This window comes from Squalius cephalus (genome assembly GCF_949319135.1).
Source record: "Squalius cephalus genome assembly, chromosome: 11".
Lineage (NCBI taxonomy): Eukaryota > Metazoa > Chordata > Actinopteri > Cypriniformes > Leuciscidae > Squalius > Squalius cephalus.
In genome coordinates this window covers 4,383,886-4,403,402 of record NC_137132.1, presented here as the reverse complement: position 1 = coordinate 4,403,402, position 19,517 = coordinate 4,383,886, and the positions used below count along the sequence as shown (strand labels likewise).

General features: G+C 39.9%; 2 long non-coding RNA genes across 2 annotated transcripts; one reads left to right on the top strand and one right to left on the bottom strand.

Moving 5' to 3' along the window:
- Positions 1–909: 909 nt before the first annotated feature.
- LOC307167517 lies at positions 910–3,520 on the bottom strand. The gene is made up of 4 exons (XR_013822812.1): positions 3,348–3,520; positions 2,351–2,394; positions 1,938–2,172; positions 910–1,667 (listed from the first exon to the last, which is right to left on the bottom strand). It is a non-coding gene; the product is annotated as an uncharacterized lncRNA (long non-coding RNA).
- Positions 3,521–4,902: 1,382 nt separating this feature from the next.
- Positions 4,903–8,151, top strand: LOC307167716. The gene is made up of 3 exons (XR_013822851.1): positions 4,903–5,127; positions 6,439–6,673; positions 6,923–8,151. It is a non-coding gene; the product is annotated as an uncharacterized lncRNA (long non-coding RNA).
- The last annotated feature ends 11,366 nt before the right edge of the window (positions 8,152–19,517 follow it).

The window sequence follows — 19,517 nt, the reverse complement described above, 5'->3', positions numbered from 1 at the left end:
TAATTTTACATGTCAGTTAATATATTATAATAACTATATGTATATATTTCACGAATCAAAAGTAATTATAATTCATTTAATAAAAATATAATAAATTAATTAGCGGCAAAATATGGACAATTTGCTCTCTAAAGTTTGTTTCACACTATAAACTGCTTTGATTTGGAGTGAGAGATACAGGGGGAGTGGCTTTATTGTATCAGATACATGTCACTGCACTGATTGGTCCAGTTTTGGTCTGCGATCTCTAACCCAGAATAAAACCTGCTCCGGAGCAGCTTAGCCGTGTAGCGTAAGTTACCATGATGATGAACACAACTAAAAACCAATCCACTTTCCTGAGCCCTAAAAGCCAGTTTGCTCAAACTAATCTCGAACTTTACCTGTTAGCAACTGAAGCCGGCTTTGAGCAACAGGCCACAGGACGTTTTTATTGCTTTATTATACAAAGAACTGCCTTACACTGACAGCTAAATGACAAGTCAGAAAGTTACAACTCAAAAACAACTTCCACAAAACTAACGTCACAGATCTAAAGTTTATTTCACTATACATTTGCTTTATCTGAATCTCACAGTTTATTTTAATTATTGGATCTGTAGAAACCTTTAACTCACAAAATCACACATTGTCAGTGAAATGGTCATTTTATTTGTTGTTATTGTACAGATGTTCATTATTGTATATACATCTGTTTATGTAATAACAGGCTTTATGTAACTAAAACAAAAGTAAAAAAAAACTGATCAACTTCAGGGAATATATGAACAAATAACTGATTGTTGTTTTTCTACATTTGTTTCCAGTCTCTTTTAATTTTGGTATTTCTTTGAGTAAGCGTTCAATCAAAATAATTTTCAATAATTTTCTTTCTTGTTCTCCAACATATAAAACACAAATCTTGTGGCATTTCACAGAAACACTAGTTTATTAGTAAACTAACTACACATTTACTTTATGCGAATCTAACAAAACATTTGTTCGCTGTGACACAGAAAAATGCTTTCTAATATGCTTCACTAGATTACATGATTGGGTGAAACTCTTCTCACACTGAGTACAGTCGTACGGCTTCTCTCCAGTATGAACTCGCTCGTGTGCTTTCAGAGATCCAGACTGAGTGAAACTCTTGTCACAATATGAGCACTTGTAAGGTTTTTCTCCAGTATGAATTCTTTGATGCCGTTTCAGAATCTCAGCTGTAGTAAAGCTCTTCCCACAGTCACAACACACATGATCTTTCACTTCATTGTGTGTTTTCTGGTGCAGTTTAAAACAGTCCCGCCTTGAAAAACTCTTTCCACAGAGAGAACACACATAAGGCCTCTCACCTGAATGAACTTTCAGGTGATCTTTTAGTTTTGATGATGAAATAAAATCTTTACCACACTGATCACAGTTAAATGGTTTCTCTTCAGAGTGAACGTGCAGATGAACACTGAGAGTTGATGCTTGAGAAAAACTCTTCTCACACTGAGTGCATGTATACGGTTTCTCTCCAGTGTGAATTCTCATGTGTGTCTTAAGGTTTCCTTTCTGTGTGAAACTCTTTCCACACTGAGTGCAGGTGTGCGTCTTTTTGGCTTTTGTTGTTTGAATTGTAAAGTTACGATGTTCCTCCTTCACTTCATCCATTTCTTGTCTTTGCTCTTTCACTCTCACCTGGTCTAAAATACACATCAAGTTAGAATCACAGAAATACAGTTAGAATCAGTTCAAGTGAACCCTTATTTAATAGCAGAAAGCTGCAGAGATCAGATCTTTCACTTTTGTTCTGTCATTCACTTGTTAATATAGTAAAAATATGTTTGACAACTGCTAAATACAAGGTTATGATCATTCAGATGCATTTCTCCATCATTTATCATCCATATACTGCTTATTAATTCACATCTACCAAAGCAGTCAACAATGAAGAATCAAGAATGGACACCAACCTATTTGTTCCTCAGTATCTTCATGTTTTATTCTGGATGGTTCTGGATCACTCATGTCTTCAATCTCCTCTTTAATAAACTCCATCTTTAACAATCACACAGATTTCAGCTGCTACTCCTGGAGTTTGTCCTTCTCTTGTAGGATGATGGGAATATTCCCAGTATTTATTGGTGAATTGTTGTGGGAGGGGCTTCACTGCAGGTGTGAACTGTGATCACTGTGTTTTTATCCAATCTGCATTTAAAAAGTACAGAGTCATCATGTTAAACTGCTGCTGAAAAACCTCTTTGTCTCCAAAAGTTCCCTGTTTTCAGCTCATTCATTATGGTGATGTCTGAGATCTTCTGTAAATTGGCACATTAAGCTCATTTTATTGGTGTCAACAGGCTGAAACAAACTACAGCATCATCACCTTTAACTTCAGTTCTTGTCTTTGCTCTTTCACCTCCATCGGGTCTGAAACATATTAAAACATTAAGTTGTTAGAATGAGTTCAAGAAAACAAGTGAGATCTGCTTATAAAATATTATATTTTTGATGTACCAAAGGTTAATTTTGTAATCCTCTTGTTAATAGTCAAAATGTGAACGACAACTGTACAAGATTATGATATATAGTGCATTTATATTCCTAGATTATTATTCCTATTAATATTTCACAGCTCTTATGATTGGCATGAAATAATATAGCCTATTAATATTAAGCATTTTAACTAATTAAAAAGCCATCATTATTTTTAACGTTGAAAATGATGTTTTGTGTAAAATGCAACTATAGAATTAAACAAGAGAATATGGTTATTCAGATAATAGGCTAAATGTTTTGTCTCTGAACTTTCATTATACAAATCAAAATTACACACCAGTGAATGTTGTTAAAAAATGTCTTGTAAACATATAGCAGATTTCACCCAGCAACACAAATGCACCACATCTGCAGTTTATTGACAGAGGACAGACACACACACACACACACACACACACGTCTTCAGATTCACTGTCTTTCAGCTGAAGGATGCATGAGAAAAGATCCTCCCTAACAGTAACTGCAATTCATCTAATACACAGGTCACACATATGGCTATAAACATACATTAACATCAAAATGAAAGTTAAACCCATTTAAACGACATTTCCACAGACTCAATCCACCAAAATGATATGTGGAATTTTTTTTTTTTTTTATACACACATAACCTTATACATAACCATATTCCGGTTTATGTCACTTCCATAATATAAACTAAATACTTCACTTAATTGTAACGAGGCTTCAGCAAAGTGAGGATCCATTTGCATCTTTATTGTGATCTTGGTCGTACAATCAGGGTCAATCACCAGCAAACACAACAGTAGAGACAAAGCAACTCGTAATGCGAAAACAGGCATAAGGTCAGGCAGCAAACTTACATAAATCAGTCCACAATAGAGAACAGTCCAGGGCAGGCAGCAAAGAATCACGAAGAGAATAAACAGTCCAAGAGTAATCCACGGGAAGACAAAAACACAGGCAGAAACGCTCAGAGATGTTCACCAGGGCAAAACAAAACCTCTCATGAGGAACTTCTTCTTCGACTTGTTGCTATTTTACGGCGGTTGGCATTCAGCTTATCGGTGCATTACCGCCATCTTCTGCTCCGGGGTGTGAATCAGAAAATAGGTTTACAGACTAAATCTCTCTCTCACACACACACACACACACAACTCATCCCAGTCCTTCTGTACAATAATAACAATAATAATAATTTTCGGCGGGTCTGCAATCACAACGGCGTGATCAGCTGGCTTTTTTCTTATCAGTGTAAAAGAGACTCAAAATACTCTGTTGATTGTTAAGTGTTTTTTGTGTGTATACCCACAATGAAAACAAAGTGTTGTGCTTTTCACCAAATAAAGAAAAATAAACATGATGCAAGTTCTGCCTTCTCTCTGTCAGTGAAGTCCAATCTGAAACGCGTCCGAAAATGACCCGTAACGTGTGGTTAAAACACTCCTTTTTTAAAAGATTGTTGGAGTTTAAGGCCTTTTATATATCCATCAGGATATATCAGGGAATTATGATCATCACAGATCCCGAGCATCATGAGCAGTAACACCATCTCTACACCGGCAAGAGGCGCGAGACAGCGCGTCAAAAGCAAATAGTGCCTCATTGTCTATTCAATGGCAAGCCGTTTTAACTTTTATTCATTTCCAGGATACTAATTCTTGGTATCAATAATTCAATTGTTAGTTAAAGTTATTGATATATTAGTAATTAGATTTCTACTAGTAACAATGGCAATTTTTGATATCAGAAATTACATTTCCACTAGTAACAATGCTAATTCTATCCACAATTAAATTTTCACTAGTTAAAATGCTAATTCTTGATATCAACAATTTAATTTAAATAGTTGATAGTAAAAACTATAATTCTTGATGTCTGTAACTGTATTTTCACTAGTGAAATGTAACGGCTGCTATTCAAAATCCATTGTTGATATCAAGAATTGATTTCTTGTTGAAATTCCAGTTTCACATATCAGAAATACATTTCTTACTAGTAAAAACCTTTATTTTTGATATCAAGAATTAAATTGTCACTAGTTGAAATGTCTATTCTTGATATCAACAATTGAATTGCTACTGGTAACAATGTTAATTTTGATATCAATAATTCAATTTTCACTAGTGACAATGTTCATTTTTTATATCAATAATTCAATTTTCACTAGTGACAATGTTCATTTTTTATATCAATAATTCAATTTTCACTAGTGACAATGTTCATTTCTAATATAATGAATGTGATTGTTACTAGTAAGAAAGCCATTTTAGATATCTGAAATAATATTGATATCAGAAATAAATTTTCAGATATCAAAAATGAACAATTTTACTAGTAGCAATTCAACTGTTGATTTGATTGGTTTACAGACTATGGATTTAGTCTGTAAACCTATTTTCTGGTTCACACCCCGGAGCAGAAGGTGGCGGTAATGCACCGATAAACTGGATGTCAACCGCCGTAACATAGCAACAAGAGAGGTTTTATTTCTTTTTTTACAGTCTATGATTTTGCCCTGGTTCATCTCTGAGCGTTTCTGCCTGTGTTTTTGTCTTCCCGTGGATTACTCTTGGACTGTTTATTCTCTTCGTGATTCTTTGCTGCCTGCCCTGGACTGTTCTCTATTGTGGACTGATTTATGTAAGTTTGCTGCCTGACCTTATGCCTGTTTTCGCATTACGAGTTGCTTTGTCTCTACTGTTGTGTTTGCTGGTGATTGACCCTGATTGTACGAACCAAGATCACAATAAAGCTGCAAATGGATCCTCACTTTGCTGAAGCCTCGTTACAATTAAGTGAAGTATTTAGTTTATATTATGGAAGTGCCATAAAACCGGGATAAGGTTATGTATGAGTTTTTCTGCAACAGTTCAGTGTATTTTTGGACTTTTATTTCTTTTAAACTCCACATATCATTTTGGTGGATTGAGTCTGTGGAAATGGCTTTTAAATGGGTTTAGCTTTGATTTTGATGTTTATGTATGTTTATAGCCATATGTGTGACCTGTGTATTAGATGAATTGCAGTTACTGTTAGGGAGGGTCTTTTCTCATGCATCCTTCAGCTGAAAGACAGTGAATCTGAAGACGCGTGTGTGTGTGTGTGTGTGTGTGTGTGTGTTGATTGTCTGTCCTCTTTGAATAAACTGCAGATGTGGTTCATTTCTGTTGCTGGGTGAAATCTGCTATATATTTACAAGACATTTTTAACAACATTCACTGGTGTGTAATTTTGATGTACAGTATAATGAAAGTTCAAAGACAAATCATTTAGCCTATTATCTGAATAACCAGATTATCATGTTTAATTCTATAGTTACCTTTTACACAACATAATTTTCAACATTATAAATAATGATGGCTGATTTTTATATATATACTGTATATTAGTTAAAATGCTTAATAGGCTATATTATTACATGCCAATCTAAGAGCTGTGAAATATTAGCAAATAATCTAGGAATTTAAATGCACTTATATCATAATCTTGTACAGCAGTTGTCGTTCACATTTTGACTATTAACAAGAGGATTACAAAACTAACCTTTGGTACATCAAAAATATAATATTTTATAAGCAGATCTCACTTGTTTTCTGTTATTAAATCAGGGTTCACTTGAAAATTCACAGTTATCCTCCAGAACTCATTCTAACAACTTATGTTTTAAAAACACTTAAATATTTTTGTGACCCAAATATACAGGGTCACATTTTCATGTGTTTATTTCAGACCCGATGGAGGTGAAAGAGCAAAGACAAGAACTGAAGTTAAAGGTGATGATGCTGTAGTTTGTTTCAGCCTGTTGACACCAATAAAATGAGCTTAATGTGCCAATTTACAGAAGATCTCAGACATCACCATAATGAATGAGCTGAAAACAGGGAACTCTTGGAGACAAAGAGGTTTTTCAGCAGCAGTTTAACATGATGACTCTGTACTTTTTAAATGCAGATTGGATAAAAACACAGTGATCACAGTTCACACCTGCAGTGAAGCCCCTCCCACAACAATTCACTAATAAATACTGGGAATATTCCCATCATCCTACAAGAGAAGGACAAACTCCAGGAGTAGCAGCTGAAATCTGTGTGACTGTTAAAGATGGAGTTTATTAAAGAGGAGATTGAAGACATGAGTGATCCAGAACCATCCAGAATAAAACATGAAGATACTGAGGAACAAATAGGTTGGTGTCCATTCTTGATTCTTCATTGTTGACTGCTTTGTATGTGAATTAGTAAGCAGTATATGGATGATAAATAATAGAGAAATACACCCAAATGATCATAACCTTGTATATAGCAGTTGTCAATCATATTTTTACTATATTAACAAGTGAATGACAGAACAAAAAGTGAAAGATCTGATCTCTGTAGCTCTTCGGCTATTAAATAAGGGTTCACTTGAACTGATTCTAACTTGATGTGTATTTTAGACCAGGTGAGAGTGAAAGAGCAAAGACAAGAACTGAATGAAGTGAAGGAGGAACATCATAACTTTACAATTCAAAGAACAAAAGCCAAAAAGACGCACACCTGCACTCAGTGTGGAAAGAGTTTCACACAGAAAGGAAACCTTAACACACACATGAGAATTCACACTGGAGAGAAACCGTATACATGCACTCAGTGTGGAAAGAGTTTTTCTCAAGCATCAACTCTCAGTTATCATCTGTACATTCACACTGGAAAGAAACCGTATACATGCACTCAGTGTGGAAAGAGTTTCAGAGATGCAACAGGTCTCAGTGTTCATCTGCGTATTCACTCTGGAGAAAAAACATTTAACTGTGATCAGTGTGGTAAAGATTTTATTTCATCATCAAATTTAAAGAAACACCTAAAAGTGCATTCAGATGAGAGACCTTTTGCGTGTTCTCTCTGTGGAAAGAGTTTTTCAAGGCTGGACAGTTTTAAACTGCACCAGAAAACACACAATGAAGTGAGAGATCATATGTGCTTTGACTGTGGGAAGAGCTTTACTACAGCGGGCAATCTGAAAAAGCACCAAAGAATTCATACTGGAGAAAAACCTTACAAGTGCTCATATTGTGACAAGAGTTTCACTCATTCTGGATCTCTGAAATCACACGAGCGAGTTCATACTGGAGAGAAGCCGTACGACTGTACTCAGTGTGAAGAGTTTCACCCAATCATGTAATCTATGGACTCGTATTAGAAAGCATTATTCTGTGTCACAGCGAGCAAATGTTTTGTAAATGTGTAGTTAGTTAACTAATAAACTAGTGTTGCTGTAAAATGCCACAAGATTTGTGTTTTATATGTTAGAGAACAAGACAGAAAATTATTGAAAATTATTTTGATTGAACGCTTACTCAAAGAAATACCAAAATTAAAAGAGACTGGAAACAAATGTAGAAAAACAACAACAATCAGTTATTTGTTAATATATGAAACAATTCCCTCAATTTGATCAGGGTTTTTTTTTTTCTTTTACTTTTGTTTTAGTTACATAAAGCCTGTTATTACATAAAAAGGTGTATATACAATAATGTATATCTGTACAATAACAACAAATATGACTATTTCACTGACAATGTGTGATTTTGTGAGTAAAAGGTTTCTACAGATCCAATAATATATAAACTGTGAGATTCAGATAAAGCAAACGTATAAATGATATAAACTTTAGATCTGTGATGTTAGTTTTGTGGAAGTTGTTTTTTGAGTTGTAACTTTCTGACTTGTCATTTAGCTGTCAACAAGCATTTTGCGTAGCGGATACGCATTTTGACTTCAAAGTAAGCTGGTACAATTTGTTACTCTAAACAACGCAAAAACCTGGTGATGCCTCTGCACGCGCAGTCCTCAAATCAAGCAACAGCAAAAGAAGAAGAGTTCGACCAATCATAGCTTGTGACGGAGTGGCTCCATCACTGAGTGCGGGCCACACACACATACACGCACACACATACACACATACACGCACACACATAGCACATACTCACTCCCCGCTCCCTTTCAGCCTTAAAGGGATACTTCACCTCTGGGAAGATGAATGTGTATTTAAAATAGGTCATTTAAGTAGAAGAAATGTGGAGAAATTTTTGAATTTGGAGCTTTCTAGACTGAGAAAAGCCAGAAAATGTATTTTTGGCTTATGTGGATGAAAGACAACAACTCCCAGAATGCACTTGCTTCGCTGCCTTAGGAGGCCACGCCTACCGGTTAGAGAGCACAGTTGAAAACAACAAGGCTAGCCTACGTGATGAGTTTGCCAGTGATTTAGAGACCCAAAATGTCCGGGATTCGGCTTTTGCGTTCTACAGTCGCCATTCATTATGTTTACTGTGGCGAGCAGGACGAGGCTGACGGCCGCGGGAGAACGGCGCGAGGCCGGTGGCGTCATTACTGAGACGCGCCGGGTCTCGCATCTCTCACGGAGGAGCGGGAAATTTTCTTAGCAATGGTAAAACGCACATCAACCGATCACTTGTTTAGCGTTCATGTAAACACTACAGTCAGATTCACCGATCGGAATTAATTCAGTTAGATTGAAACGAGAGGTGTGCATGTAAACAATGAATGGCGACCGTAGAACGCAAAAGCCGAATCCCGGACATTTTTAACAGTCTCGCCTGCCGGACAAGTCCGGGAAAAGGAAGATGGTAACCCCTACTTACTCAGCTTTCTCCTATTATTCAGCTTTCTCCACAGAACAAGAGCCTGCTAGCTTAGCTTCCAAAGAAAGACGGCTGACACTGTGTACATTCTGTGAGTGAAATCCCACCTCCTCTGGGCGGGCTGAAAACATGCGGAACAACGCCATCTACTGGCTGTAGTCTTTAGCCTCTGGACAGAAAATCCTCCGATGACGCAAAATGACGATTTTTGCGTCATCGGAGGATTTTTTCCAGACAAAAAATACATAAATCTCTCCTCTCAGGGGGATATGAGGGGGGAAAGCATGGTAATTCGAAAATACTACAGGTTTTCTACTAATACAAAGCTTAATGCTAAATCCTGAAGTAACCCTTTAATTAAGCCGGTCATAAACCTCGCTGTTATGTACTTTTCATCTACTGTTTAAGTAGCGCGATCAAGGGTGCACACTTGGTAGTTCTACTCTTCTTTAAGCATACATTTAAACGAACATCATAAATACTTACTATGTGCCGAGATGCATCGCAGGTTTGCTCTGTTTCCCGTTCAGTTTGGCAGAACCGAAGCGTTACATTTCCGCCTTTTAAATAGCGTGATTCTCGCGCGCTTTCATGGTCACGTGAACTGCATAATTATGGGTTTTTGGGTTGTAATAATAATTTGGGATGCAAGGGGAAGGAAAATGTTTGTGGAGATGGTTGTAATTATTGTTGAAAATATGTCAAAGTGTAATAGATATAATTCCTTTTCTGGAGTTAGTACAATGTGTTGATGATATTGTGTAATTGATGGTTAAGCCTAAAGGGAGGGGCTACTGGCTTTAAAAGTCGCAGCTTTGGGCCTGTGAAGTCAGTCTTGGCCTGGTTACAGAGGAGGTAACTAGTGAATTGCATTTTTCGTGGGGAAAGAAAAATAGAGTTATTGAGGATGTTTTTTTTGTGTTAATTTATTATAGTGAGTTATTTATTTATTTTCAAATAGTTTTTTTTTCCCTCTTGCAAGTTTTTTCACTATTTGTACTTTGGAGGCCGGCATAATAAAAAGCACGTCACTATTTTTCGACTACGCCTGTGTTTCTCCCTATTGTGAGGAGTTTGGAAGAGGACCCCACCACATAGCTGTAAAGGAGTTTTGACTAATGTGCTGATTAGGTTATAGTGCTCGCCTCAGGGTGTCAATCAAAACACATCACAGGATTCATGTTCAGGAAGTTTCTAACTCTCCACCTAACGTCCTTTGCCGACGTCACCAATAAGTTTGTCGCTGATTGGTTAGATCTCCTTAACATCGCCACCCCCAAATATGCAGGGGCATATTTGTTCCTGCATCTAAGTTACTTAGAGTCAGTAATCTCTGGTAAAGGAATGAGACAGGCAACAGGTCACGTATATAACCTGCCTTTAACGTTGATTTCTACAGACCTTACATGTCTATCCGCCCCAGGGAATGTTCTGACTACTCTACCAATTAACCAGAGGGCATGGGGTAGCTGAGGGTCAACCAATATTGCAGCAGATCCGACCGTAATGGTTTTAGTTTCTGCATGCCATTTCTGTCGTAACTGGAGGTTAGGCAAGTAGTGTCTCATAAAGCTTGACTAGAAATGATCAGTGAGGACTTGACTCTGTTTCCATCTACACCGTCCTATGAGCTCAGTAGCGGGGTACATCACTTGAGGTAGAGAGCTGTCTGGCCGCTCCATGAGCAGGAGATTTGGGGTGACTGGATCCAGGTCAGCTACATTGGAGGAGACATATCCTAGGGGCTTGCTATTGAGAATTCCCTCTATCTCAAGAAGCACTGTTTGAAGAACTTCCTCTGTCACTGTTTGTGAACCTACTACTATACAGAGGGAATTTTTGAGGGATCGGATTTCTCTCTCCCAGATGCCACACAAAGTGGGGAGCACTAGGAGGGTTGAAGAGGAAGGTGATTTTTTGTTTGGCAAGATGTTGTTGAAGCTCTGGGCTACAGTTTGTTAAAGCTTCTCTTAATTCTCTCTCTCCACCCTGGAAATTGGTGCCCTGGTCAGAAAGCAGTTCAGATGGGGTGCCTCGACGTGCAATAAATCTCCTCAGAGACATAAGGAAGGAATCTGTGTCTATAGATGTGAGGAGCTCAAATCTAGTGGCCAAACACTTGAATATTATACCCCATCTTTTTTCACAGCGTCGTCCTACTTTTATTTGGAAAGGGGTAGATCAGCCATTTTAGGGACCTCAGCTTTGGCCTTCTATGCAGTTGGGCTGGAATTTGCTAATTGCTTCACAACCTCTCAGTATCCACACATTTCTCCTCATTTCAGCAAATACCCGTTCTGTTCCTGGGTGACAGAGCTTACTGTAATAGTCCTGTATGAGCAATTTGGTTTCTGGATGGTGAGGATCCAGAACTATTGGGTGAACTGTCTGGAGTTCTAGACCTTCAGCACAACATAGACGTCCTCCAACTCGTATAAGCTGACTGACTTCATCAAACTCTGGTGATAAAGTGAGTAAGTGGCTCGTAGTGGATAAAGGCTTACCAGCTTTCAATCGTTCACATTCCTCTGAAAAGCTGTCACGTTGGATATTCTGGAAGATGAGGCATTCTGCCTTCACGTTGTCTTTAGCCGTAGCTGAACTGTATTATCCATCCGTGTTTTTAAAATTCGTTAAATGACGGACGTTTTACTGTTAACACTGCCCTCATTATATGTCGGATTCGTCTAACTTATACTTGATATTATTTTTAGAATAAGTGATTCGTTATGTTATTATTGGACTCCTGTCTTTTCATTGTCAGCTGTTTTCTATAAATATGTTTGTATTGGCTAACATTTATTCGGCTAATGCGTGTCCTGTTTAAAATGTGCAATGTTCAAATGCAAAGACAGCACGTCACAAATAGAAGCCATTTTCCCTGTGGTATTTAGTATCATATTTGGATATTGGAATAATAAATTAAGTAGCCTAGCCTGTCTTAATTGTACACAATGTTCCTATGTTGTTGGCTTTTTTTTACCAGCACACATTATATACAATGCAATGTGGATGTTGCACATCGCCTCGGTCATATCAAACTTGGAAGCAGCACTCCTAGAGGTGTTATACTTCAGTTCACATCACGTTTTTTCAGGGATGCTGTCTGGCGTGCTGCCAAAGATGCAGGCTTTCTGAAGAACAACCACCTGAGGATCTCTGAGGACTTGTCTCCTGCCGACAGAGAAAAGAGGCTGAAATTATTCGGTTTAACTTAACAGAAGTAGAATTTAGATACGTATCAATGTAATAATAATACTAGCACTAATACAAATTATCAAAACGTTAACTTTATTAATTTACTAAGGGATAATCTAATTTTTTTCTTCCATGCAAATTATCAAATCTTCACAAACTATGTACAAGTAGAGAATTTCAATGAACAAATGGTGCAAATAATCCTCACAAACTTCATACAAGTAGAGAATTATACTAAGTGCATATGAACAAATGGTTCAAATCTTCTCAATATCAAATATATGGAAATATACTGAGTGCTAATGAACAAATAGTGCAAATAATTTTAAGTTAAAAAAATACAAATAGAGAAATACACAGTGCAAATGGTAACACTTTACAATAACGGTCCGTCGATCCGTTCTAGGTGCGGTGCGTACAGCAGTGCAGCGATCGTTTCCACACCGAGTCTATTTCTGCTGTGCTGGAGTTCCGGTGTTGTGCCGAATTTTGACCCCCTGCCAAATTATTACCCCCCTCGTTGAAATCAGTACCTGATTGCCTAATCCGAACCCCACCCCTAATCCTAACCCCTCCCCTAATCCTAACCCCTCCCCCACAACTAATCCTAAACCTACCAATAGGGGGGGTAATAATTTGGTGGGGGTCGAAATTCAGCACAACAGTTGTTCAGCGAGTGATGACGCGGAGAAGTTCAGCGTCAACACTCGCTCTGGTGTCGATTCTCTCAGTCTGAGAGGGAGGGGCGGGGTCCGCGGAGCCCGACCAATCCTCACACTCAGACGCCGCCACAGAAACAGCATCGTCGAGGTCCTCTGCAGATCCGCCGAAAGAGACGAGTGCAGCCGCTTCGAGAGAGGGGCGTTGATCGCTCTTTGCGAATAACACAGGCGAAGTGTCAGAAGGTGTGGGTGAAGCACGCGGGGACGGACCCGGTGTGCACACCGCACTCGTGGATCCTCTGCTCTCGCCGCTTCTTCCTTCGGGGCTCGATGGGCGCCAGGGATGGAAGATTGACGGGCCCGCTCTCTGACGTAGCGAGAGCGAGCCTGGATCGAAGCGCTGAGACCGGCATGCTGTCACACGAAAGGCAGCCGCCTTTAGTGAGTGCTGCCTCAGCGTCCTCAGGGCCGAGGCAGACAGCACACTGGGTGTGTCTATCCGACACATGGAGGTAGAGCCCTGCACGGGCCTCAAATCTAGGCCCGAGCCCGGCCCTGGCCCGAGATGCTCAGGCCCTAGCCCGACCCGTGTCCGACAGCTCATTAGAATTATCAGCCCGAGTCCGACCCTAGCCCGTTTTTTTTTTGTTTTTTTTTGTTTTTTTTTACAGCGGCAGACTGCCATTAAAATATGTCCGTTTTGTTAGTTATGTTTCTTTTCTTTTCATTTCTTTATTAAGTTAATTTAGACAAATGTTTGGAGCATTTAAAAAAAAAAAAAAAAAAAAAAAAAAATTGACGACCAAGCAAGCCGAGCCAACAGCGAGTAAAACATGTTTGATCAATTTAGCCTCTCAAATCAACGCTAATACTTTACTTGGCTACAATAAAATCCATAGATATAAAACACTTCAAGCATATCACACAGACAGTTAGTTTAATGTTTATTTATTAAACCACAGTGAGTAAAAATTTTTGAAATACTGAGGCAGGCTCAGGCTGCTCGCAACAGCGCTCGCAAACGAAATGAGCGATAGTCAATCTAAACAAATTTAATTAAATAAATCAAAAACAAACTTGCAGGTTATCTTACCTAAAAAATGCACCACAGAACATGGCCATTCTTTTTTCCAGTAGTTTCCAACAGTTAAACGAAAATAAAGTCCAATCAAATGAAAAGTTAGAACAGTCTCTTACAGAGCATCGTGGAGTAAAAGAATAGCATCCACAGTGGAAGGTTTTAACCCAGTCCTCTCTTCTATCACTCGCGATTTTTCTCTTAATATTCTCCATTATTTGCACATGAGGTGAATCGTTGGTTGCGCTGACGGGAAACCTTCTGTGTGTGTGTGTGTATGTGTGTGTGTGTGTGTGTGTGTGTGCATGCATGCGTGCTCAATCATATGTCAGTGTAATTATAAGATTATGAAAGTTATGAGGTTATGAAATGTCTTTCTATGTTTGTTTTTCTATCGTCGACGTCAACTTCTCATATTTTTTTTAATTAATGTCTAAAAATATAAAAAGAAGGATAACCCAAAAAAGGCCCGAGGCCCGGCCCGCATGTGAACTATGACGTGAAAATTGGCCCGAAGCCCGGCCCTAGGGGCGTAAAAAAGTCGGGGCCCGTCGGGCTCGGGCTGAAATGTAGGGCTTTACATGGAGGGGAATCCCGCAGGATTTGCAGACGGGGAGCGGCATTTGTAACAACGCGCTCTGCTCTTTTAGACGGAAGAAGGCTTAAAAGCATATGCTCGTCGGATGCCACAGGGAAACGATCAGCTGGCGAGGATGCCGGCACTGAAACTGTTCTGCCGAGGAGGCTGTTCCACGACGAGAAGGCTTCTTTTTCCGGAGAGGTCAGCGAAAACGAGGTGAGAAACAGAGCTCGAGCTGAAGGAGATTGAATCTGTCTTATGGCGAATTTTCTCTGAATTTATACTCTTCAGCCACGCCTATTTTGGTGCGCTTGAGGTTGGCAGGGTGCCAAGCGCTCCGATTGGACCGTTTACCTCTGCTGATTTGCCATATGTTCCTGCAGTTGCCGCAGCACAGTTAATCAGCTCTCTCAGTCGAGCTATGATGCTCTGTTGCTGTGCAATGCGTTTTAAAATAAAAGGCTTCAATATTTCTCGAGAAAGGAGTTTCCCATAGCGTTTGCAATGCAGTACGAGAGAACCGTTCTCATAAGGGAACTGCAATTCATCCAATACACAGGTCACACATATGGCTATAGACATACATTAACATCAAAATGAAAGTTAAACCCATTTAAACGACATTTCTACAGACTTAATCCACCAATATGATATCTGTGGAATTTTTTTTGTGAAAAAAAAAACTAAAACATTTTGTGTGTGTGTGTGTGATTTAGGCTGCGTTCGAAACCGCATACTTCCCTACTATTTAGTATGGGAAAAAGAGTAGGCGAGCAAAAAAGTATGTACGAATCCAAAAGAGTAGGCGAGAATTACCTGGGTGATGTACTAATTATCGTGAGATTCGGACTTAAGTGCGTTCGAATATGCCTACTTTCCTACTATATAGTAGGCGAAAACAGTACGTGAAGGAAGCAGTACGTTCGAAACATCAGTATTCATAAAAGAGTAGGCGAGAAGTTCCCGGATGGCTTACTGCTTCAGCGCAGATTTTCGAGTGCTCGACCGATGGATACTCTTCTATCCCAGGAGGCCACGCGAGAGGATACGTCATTATCAAACATCGCAGAGATCAGCGACGCGGGTGCTTTCAAATGTGAGTAAACACGGTTCCTTGTGTTAAAATTGCATGTGTTGAACTACTGTAGAGTAAACTGTTGAATTGTTGGAGGTGTAAAGACTTTTTGGAGGTGTACACAGTATAGTATAGTTGTGATTTTGCTGTAAAAACACGTTTTATTATGTAATGTTATCGCTAACAGGGGAGCTCCAGTAAAGACATGTAAGTTACGTCTCTAAAGTGAATTTACATAAACCATATAGCTACATCTTAAAGACGATTATTTTAAATGTCTATTTACATCTGACAGGAAAATCTTCAATAAGTATTGCAGAAGAGCACATCACAACATGAAATAGACAGCTGAGTGATGAATGTGTGCTATTATGTAGAACAAATAAAGTAATTAAACATAAGTTATCTATTTTATTTGTCCATTAGTACTGTTGATAAATTGAGGAACATTTATGTTGGATAAAAAGTTAAAACAACCTCAACATGTAAATGTAGTGTTGAGTTCATAAATCACAGAGGTAATGTGAATCTTGTCTGGATGTTACAGGGACAGATGAACAGATGTGTGTTTATCCGGTGGAGAGTGGCTGAAGAAGGCTTTGAGTGAGTATACTACAGAAATGAATAACAAAATCTTTTTAAATATTAAGTTGTAGTTTATTTTAATTATTGTAATTTCAAACAGAGCTATTACAGCACTTTTCTGATTCTTGATTTCTGTGCATTTGCTGCAGAGCTTTTGTGGAGCAGGACCTGCAAGGGAAGATGATGGTGGCATTTGTGAAAAAAAGCGGTTTTGTCTTCTAAATAATACTGAAATCAAATGACATTGTGCTGTTAAAATGACTGCTTTTGTGTTATGTTTGTGCATTTTTGTAGGATCTGAAATGCCAGCAGGCTGGTGTGAGCACTGAGGATGAGGAGCCCAGAGCTGAATCCTGGAGATGGTGCCATGGACGAGTCCCTCCATCACTCCACCTGCCCTTACGAGACCCTCCATCACTCCACCAGCCCTTACGAGTCCCTTCATCACTCCACCAGCCCTTACGAGACCCTCCATCACTCCACCTGCCCTTACGAGACCCTCCATCACTCCACCAGCCCTTACGAGACCCTCCATCACTCCACCTGCCCTTACGAGACCCTCCATCACTCCACCAGCCCTTACGAGTCCCTCCATCACTCCACCTGCCCTTACGAGACCCTCCATCACTCCACCAGCCCTTACGAGTCCCTTCATCACTCCACCAGCCCTTACGAGACCCTCCATCACTCCACCTGCCCTTACGAGACCCTCCATCACTCCACCTGCCCTTACGAGACCCTCCATCACTCCACCAGCCCTTACGAGTCCCTCCATCACTCCACCAGCCCTTACGAGACCCTCCATCACTCCACCAGCCCTTACGAGACCCTCCATCACTCCACCTGCCCTTACGAGTCCCTGCATGACTCCACCAGCCCTTACGAGACCCTCCATCACTCCACCTGCCCTTACGAGACCCTCCATCACTCCACCAGCCCTTACGAGTCCCTCCATCACTCCACCTGCCCTTACGAGTCCCTTCATCACTCCACCTGCCCTTACGAGACCCTCCATCACTTCACCTGCCCTTACGAGACCCTCCATCACTCCACCAGCCCTTACGAGTCCCTTCATCACTCCACCAGTCCTTACGAGACCCTCCATCACTCCACCTGCCCTTACGAGACCCTCCATCACTCCACCTGCCCTTACGAGACCCTCCATCACTCCACCAGCCCTTACGAGTCCCTCCATCACTCCACCAGCCCTTACGAGACCCTCCATCACTCCACCTGCCCTTACGAGTCCCTTCATGACTCCACCAGCCCTTACGAGACCCTCCATCACTCCACCTGCCCTTACGAGACCCTCCATCACTCCACCTGCCCTTACGAGACCCTCCATCACTCCACCTGCCCTTACGAGACCCTCCATCACTCCACCTGCCCTTACGAGTCCCTTCATCACTCCACCAGCCCTTACGAGACCCTCCATCACTCCACCTGCCCTTACGAGACCCTCCATCACTCCACCTGCCCTTACGAGACCCTCCATCACTCCACCAGCCCTTACGAGTCCCTCCATCACTCCACCTGCCCTTACGAGACCCTCCATCACTCCACCAGCCCTTACGAGTCCCTTCATCACTCCACCAGCCCTTACGAGACCCTCCATCACTCCACCTGCCCTTACGAGACCCTCCATCACTCCACCAGCCCTTACGAGTCCCTCCATCACTCCACCAGCCCTTACGAGACCCTCCATCACTCCACCAGCCCTTACGAGACCCTCCATCACTTCACCTGCCCTTACGAGACCCTCCATCACTCCACCAGCCCTTACGAGTCCCTCCATCACTCCACCTGCCCTTACGAGTCCCTCCATCACTCCACCTGCCCTTACGAGTCCCTCCATCCCTCCATCACTCCACCGGCCCTTACGAGACCCTCCATCACTCCACCTGCCCTTACGAGTCCCTCCATCACTCCACCAGCCCTTATTGCCTCAGATTGTGAAGCACAACACATCACACAACAACCTCAGCACCTTCAGCCTACATACATGATTGTAGTTTCAATAAAGCTTTGTTTCATGTGTTGACTTGTATATGCATTTGTTTATTGTGTGATGGTGACTTTGATTCATTCTTTTACTAATTTATTGTAAAAACATTGTTGTCAGTAAATAAAATATAATTATTTAATTAATACTTTTTTTATTGTTTGAATGAAAATGTAGATATGTTCACTATATACACATCTAGAGTGTATTCATGCATAGCTATTTCATATGACATACATATTAATGATACTTTACCAAAGATACATTTTTTGCATATAAAATCAACAGTTTTCTCCAAAGGCGAATCTTTGCACAGCTGCCCTTTGTGCAAACATTCCAAATGCTGAGGAAAACCATTCTAGGTAGAGCTGTCAAGTTACTGATGTTATGAGGTATAGGCTCTCTCTCTCTCTCTCTCTCTATATATATATATATATATATATATCATGGGTTTGAAATTTAGAAATTTAAAAAATTTATACACAGGAAAAAATAACCTACAAGGTTGAATATATTAATATATATTTTCTTAAATAATTCATTATAATACATTTTAAAAAAATGCATATTTTGTTATTTATAGGCCTGAGGGATGAAAAGAGAGTTAAATTCAACAAGAAAAAGAGGACAACAAAGCAGTAATTTCCACCTTTGCTTGTGGTTTAAAATGTTTGGATATAAAATAAAGAAATTAGCAACATATTCAAGAGATGACAATTTTGAGATTTCGTAATAAAAATAAATAATATCGTTAAGGATAAAACGGTGGGTCACATTAGTAGGGTTAAATATAAGAACTTAAATCAACCCTAAATGTATTCACAAAATAAATGGGCAGCAGTTTCTTCAAAAGACCACAAAATGAGCAAGTTTAATCAATATCAAGATATTTACAGATAGATTAATTAAACGTGTCGTTCAAATCTTTTAAGTTGTTGCGCTTGTGATAACGCGTCGTGGGTCACATGATAACGTCAACATGGCAGATGTCCGGCTCGCATTCATACTCAACGAGATCTTGCTATAAAGTACCTACTCTTTTAGCGCTCGTTAAGTAAATACTTATTGAAATTAAGTACCTACTCATTTAGTATGCGGTTTCGAACGCAGCCTCTGTCTGTAAACCTATTTTCTGATTCACACTCCGGAGCAGAAGGTGGCGGTAATGCACCGATAAGCTGAATGCCAACCGCCGTAAAATAGCAAC